The 6000-nt window shown below is 46.2% G+C and overlaps 1 protein-coding gene across 3 annotated transcripts in view; it reads right to left on the bottom strand.

The window, feature by feature from the left end:
- Positions 1 to 5790, bottom strand: part of ASNSD1 (asparagine synthetase domain containing 1) — a 62001-nt gene extending 56211 nt beyond the window's left edge. For all 3 annotated transcript variants that reach the window (XM_075829931.1, XM_075829930.1, XM_075829929.1), the window contains exons 1-2: positions 5691 to 5790; positions 5543 to 5611 (exon numbers count right to left, since the gene is read on the bottom strand). The gene's annotated coding sequence lies outside the window, so the exon portion shown is untranslated. The remainder of the gene's footprint in view (positions 1 to 5542; positions 5612 to 5690) is intronic.
- Between the last annotated feature and the right edge of the window lie 210 nt (positions 5791 to 6000).

Below are 6000 nucleotides of genomic sequence, written 5' to 3' on the forward strand. Positions count from 1 at the left end.
GGGGAATTGCGGCCGCAAAAGCACGTTTGTGTGCATGGGGCCTATGTAAGCGCATTATTTCTAATAAAAGCGAACAGAGCTAAAGGAAACTGTTCAGTCTATCCACATAGAAATCCCTTTAAGCAGTAATGGGGTAAGGCCCCAGGATGAGAATAGTATAACAAGGCATCAACTGAAAGGATATAACAGGTGAGCAAGTGTTCTCAAATAGTGCGACCGTATGCTAGAATTCCATATTAAAAGCAGGCCATCAGAAAGGAATCCTCTTTGCCGGCCTCTACGAGCCACAGGTGAACAGTCACGATGGCGCAGCTGGGCGCGTTGAGGAGATGGAAGAGTATATGGGCAATCTCCAATCGCAACGCTCGGGAAATCAAGCTCTGCACAAAAGGTAGGTACGTTGTCTGGGTCCCTGACAAAGCAGCAAAACATCATCTTTGCATACTTTTAACTGAAGCGGATGTCCCCAAGCGTGTGGCATCTCTCGTTCTTGAAATATCTCCAGAAGGGAAGGCAAAGCTTTGTGTTTATCCAAAATAATCCTGGAAAGGTCTAAAAGTAGTTGAAATTTTGCACCATCTAACAATGTCCCATGGCCGCTTGCCTTGCGTAAGATAGTCTCCTTGCTGCATCCATTATTTCACCGTCAAAAGGACATCCTGCAGTCTGTCTGGATCTGGAATACAAGTGCCAAGGGTTCTGTGGGCCCTATCAATTTTCAAAGAATCATCAGCATGTCGACCTATCATGGAATCAATCAATTTCTTTAGCGTTGGATGAGCTGCATAGGAGAAATAGCCTCAGAGGTCCCCCTTACCCCAATATTGTTACGGCGGTTCCGGTTTTCATGATCCTCCGTGCATATCCATATGCTCTTCAATATTGCAGTGTTCCAAAAGACCCTGCTGGGTAGATTGTCGTGTCTAAATAGTAAATACGCATCTTCAATACGCTGAACCTGGTCAGTCAGGTTAAATAAGTTTGTAGTCAGAGACTATTTCCATCTTATACGCAGTTTCGAAACGCATCCCTCCATGTCCATCTTAGTAGGCATGAAGGCCAAATGTGTGGTTTTAAGGCCTGTAAGTGGTCTCCCCCGGTACCTGGAGAAGTAGAATGCAATAGAGTAGGAGATCCATTATTTAGAGGGGGGAATGAGGAGATGAGAGAGCAGCTGGAGACGACCACATTGATTGGTGGAGAGGTCTCCGAATCGGGTAGAGCAGCACCAGACGAGTGTACCTGGTCCGGATGTGCCATCTTTGGGGAACCGCCGGCTGTAGAAACGGTTAGGAATGTGTGTATTCCTTCAGCTGAAAAAACTTGCCGAGTTCTAAGAGTCCCAGCAGGTTTCTTAAACCTCCTCACCAACATAAAGGAAAGGTAAGATGGTGTAATAGTGCTGGAGCACCGGCAGGCACGGAGCTCTCAGGCAGCACGTCCGCTCAGCGCCATTTCAAGACCACGCACCCATGGGGCAGTTTTTCATATTGTTGACCTATTCACAGGATAGGTGATTAGTATATGATTATGGGGGTGCAACAGACCCTGCACGATCAGCTGTTAAGGCTGCCTCGGGGCACCGGATGTTATGCATTGGCCGATGTCGGAAGCAGATGGCTCCATACAATGAATAGTAGCTTTGCTGCAATACTGCTCGTATTCACTTGAAGGGTATGTTCACACGGTAGACTAAAAACGGCTGTAAAATACAGAGCTGTTTTCAAGGGAAAACAGCCTCTGATTTTCAGCTGTTTTTTATGCATCAAGCGTTTTTTTACTGCGGTTTTTTCTATTGAGAATGAAAAACTGCTCCAAAAACGGCTAAAGTAGTGTCAGGCACTTTATTAACGTGCAGGTTCTAAAAACGGTCACGTAAAAAATGCCCCGTGGGAACGAACCGCTGTTTTTCCTATTGAAATCAATGGGCAGATGTTTGGAGGCATTCAGCCTCTGCATTTTCAACGTTTTGTTTTTTTTTTGGGGGGGGGGGGGGGGTCTACGGCCTGAAAAACAGATGAAAATAAGCCGTGTGAACATGCCTGAATAGGAGCTGTACTGTGACTGGAGCCCCCTGCTCCCGGCACAGATATCCGGTGCCCGGAGGCTGCCAGGACTGCTGATCTGTGCGGGCGCCAGGTGTTGGTGAGGTTGTCACAACACCAGAATTTGGACTTCGATACCGATACTTCGTATAGTATTGCAATTCTCAATACAAAGACGATACTTTTTTTTCCCCTCTTAGCATCCTGGCACTTATAACTTATTATTTCTTGCTCAACATAACCGTACAGACTTTTCTTTTTGCGGTACTTTGTGAAGGTGCAGTTTTTCGGTACATTTAGGGCGTGTTCACAGTTTTTCCGCTGCAAATGTTGCTGCAGATTTGGGGCAATTACGCAACGAATCTGCACCAACATTTGCATGTTTGACAGGTAATTCAGACGTTGCAGAAAATACAGCGGACTTGCCACAGATTTCAGTTTTTGCATTGCAATGGCTGAAATCCACAGTGAAATTCCGCTTCTTCTCCGCCACAGACAGTGCATGCTGCGGCCTGAAAATTCTGCACCACAGCCTATGGTCCGCAGCAGAGTTTTCCGCAATGTCTGAATGAACTTGCCTAAAAATGTATAGAAACAAATGTAAAAAATGGCCGCTGGAGAATTCCACTGCGGACTGTCCACAGCAATTCCGCCACGTGTGACCGTGCCCTTAGGGTATCTTCACACGCTTAGCAAAAAAAAAAAAGTTTGAAAATATGGAGCGGTTTTCAAGGGAAAACAGGTACTGATTTCCAGCCATTTTTTTTCATTAACTAGCGTTTTTCACAGCGTTTTTTCTATTGAGTCAATGAAAAATGGCTCAAGAAGTGACATGCACTTTTTCGTGGGGGTTTTTTTTTTTTTTTCTTTTTTAAAACGGCCGCATAAAAAAAAAAACCGCCCCGTCAGAACAGAACGCAGTTTTTTCCCATTGATATCAATGGGCAGATGTTTGGAGGCGTTCTGCTTCCGATTTGGCCCGAAAATAAGCTGTGTGAACATACCCTTACACTGTTATATTTATGTAAATTTGAATTTTGGCAAAATTGCAGAAAAAAAAAAAAAGGTACTTAACAGCTCCGTGTGTCATCAGCGTATGATGCGCGGCTGCGTGCTTTTCGCGCAGCCGCCATCATTATGACACCGTTTGTATGTTTGTAAACAGAAAAGCACGTGGTGCTTTTCTGTTTTGATTCATACTTTTTACTGCTGTTGCGCGAATCACACGCGTCACACGGAAGTGCTTCCGTGTGGTGCGCAGGATTTTCACGCACCCTTTGACTTCAATAGGTGTGTGATGCACGAACAACGCACAAATATAGGACATGTCGTGAGTCTTATGCAGTGGACACGCTGCGTGAAACTCACAGACAATCTGCACGGCCCCATAGACTAACATAGCTCCGTGCGAGGCGCGTGAAAAATCACACGCATTGCACGGACGTATTACACGTTCATCTAAATAAGCCCTTAAAGGGGTTTTCCACCTTCTGACAACGGATTACCTATCCACTGGATAGGTGATCAGTAGATGATCTGTGGGGGTCCGACAACCGGACCCCGCACAGATCAGCTGGTCCGGTGATCCGTGCGTCGGACATACATACCGGAAGCAGTTGGCTCCAGCCACGAAATAGCGGCCGAGCTGCAGTACTGCAGCTCTGTTCCTATTCAAGTGAATAGGAGCAGACCTGCAGCACGGCCGCTATGCTATGTACAGAGCCATCTGCTTCCGGCTCCGTACATAGCATTATGTGCCATAACATCCGCTGCCCGCAGGCCACCGAAGAGGCTAATCGGTGCAGGGTCTGAGTGTTGGACCCACACCGATTATATACTGATGACTTCTCCGGTGAATAGGTCATCAGAAGGTGGAAAACCCCTTTAACCGGAAATAAGGAGAGTCAGTCCTGGGGTCCTTCAATGGACCCTGGGTCTTCTGTCCATATAATGTAAGTCCCTCAATCGCGTCACAGGTATGATCTGTGACGCGATCAAAGTGGGTTCCCCGTCTTCTCATTTTCCCTTTGAGTGCCACAAACAGCTATGATCACGGCAGTCAAAGGGATAAAAGCGGAGACCAGGTTTCTCTAATCTCCGTCGTTAGAGCAGGGCTGCGACTATGTATTAGGCCTAGTTTACGCGCTTTTCACGTGTGTCGTACGCACCTATATTAGTCTATGGGGGCATGCAGACGACAGTCCGTGAGTTTTGCTCAGCATGAGTCCGCTGAAAAAAACTCACGACATGTCCTATCTTTGTGCGCTGTTCGCGTATCACGCACCCATTGAAGTCAATGGGTGCGTGAAAACCACGCATGCCGCACGGAAGAACTTTTCTGTTCTGTACACGGAGCTGTTATGTACCTTTTGCACACGCAAAACGCAGCGGTTTTTGCGTGCGCAAAATGCACGCGCTCGTGTGAATCCGGCCTTAGGGTACATTCACACACGCGGCACATTTGTTGCCGATTCCCTCCCTGCTAAGTATAGTCCAGAACTAGGGAAAGGCATAGGGAATATGGTTACCCACAAGAACTCTTCAGATTACGGCATCCAGAAGACAAAAGCTGAACTTTGATGCTGCCAGCAATGTCATTAAAGAGGAACGGTCATTTTTGATCCGTGGGGGTCCGGGTGAATTGGAGCGCTTTGCTTCTTCGGCTGCGATCTGCAGTCCTAGTACGCCTGGAGAAGGGGGTCACATGGAAAGCCTGAGAGAATCATCAAGCTGAAGACACGCGCAGAGACTGATCGAGCCCATCTTCAGGCACAATCGTAGCCCAAGTTCTTGGAGAAGCACTTCTTTCCAAGCGATCGCTGAAAATCAACAGGGTCTCCGCAAACAAACCACACCAAATAAAACATTTGACATGTCACTAGGACGTGTCAAAAGTTTCCTAAAACTACAGTTAGGGTGTGTTCACACGGCCTATTTTCGGGCAATAAATGCCAGAAAAATCAGAAGCAGAACGCCTCCAAACACCCGCCCATTGATTTCAATGGGAAAAACTGCGTTCTGTTCCGACGGGCCGGTTTTTTTACGTGACCGTTTTGAAAAACGGCTGTAAAAATGAAGTGCAGGTCACTTCTTGGGACGTTTTTTGAGCCGTTTTTCATAGACTATTGAAAACCGCCGTAAAAAACGCCACGAAAATCGCGAGTGGCTCAAAAAAAAACTTCTGAAAATCAGGAGCTGTTTTCCCTTGAAAACAGCTCTGTATTTGCAGATGTTTTTGAGTTTGTGTGTGAACATAGCCGTACTCTTTAAGGCCTTGTTCACACAGTGCAGTTTTGGCACAGTTCATTAATGCAGTTTTTGAGCCAGGAATGAGTCGTAAAGTATACTTTTTTTTCTGGAAGCCTTCTCCTGGTTGTTGCTTCAAAAGCTGCACCAAAAACCAAGTTGGGTAAATGACAATCCACACAGCCCTTCAGCAGCTTCTCATACCGTGCAGATTATAGACTGGGACATTTATGTGTAAAGGACAACCTCACCTGAGCAATGAACTCCTCTTTCTGTTTGTCTGTCCAGCTTATGTCCGTCTCTCCCGACATGTTCACGACCTAAAGAAAACAGACCAATGTAATACAGAACGATCTTCAACCCCATCAAAACTAGGAATGTTCCAGAATCATAACTTACAGCGAGGAGGCCACTGTCATCTATCAAACTCCGCTCGAGTCACGTGTCCGGCGTGCTCCATAGACCCTCACGTGATGTGGGCGGAGACACCAATAAACTTCCGGGTAAACGCCAGACATTTATGTGACGAAAACATTGAGTGCCAGAAAGCACTTCAGGACTTGTGACTTATAACTTATAACTAGTATCTCCCGTTGTCGGTAATGACCCAGTGCTTACTAGCTATTACATTCTATTGCTGACTAGCTATTACATTCTATTGCTGACTAGCTATTACATTCTATTGCTGACTAGCTATTACATTCTATTG

The sequence above is a fragment of the Rhinoderma darwinii genome, chromosome 6 (assembly GCF_050947455.1).
Source record: "Rhinoderma darwinii isolate aRhiDar2 chromosome 6, aRhiDar2.hap1, whole genome shotgun sequence".
Lineage (NCBI taxonomy): Eukaryota > Metazoa > Chordata > Amphibia > Anura > Rhinodermatidae > Rhinoderma > Rhinoderma darwinii.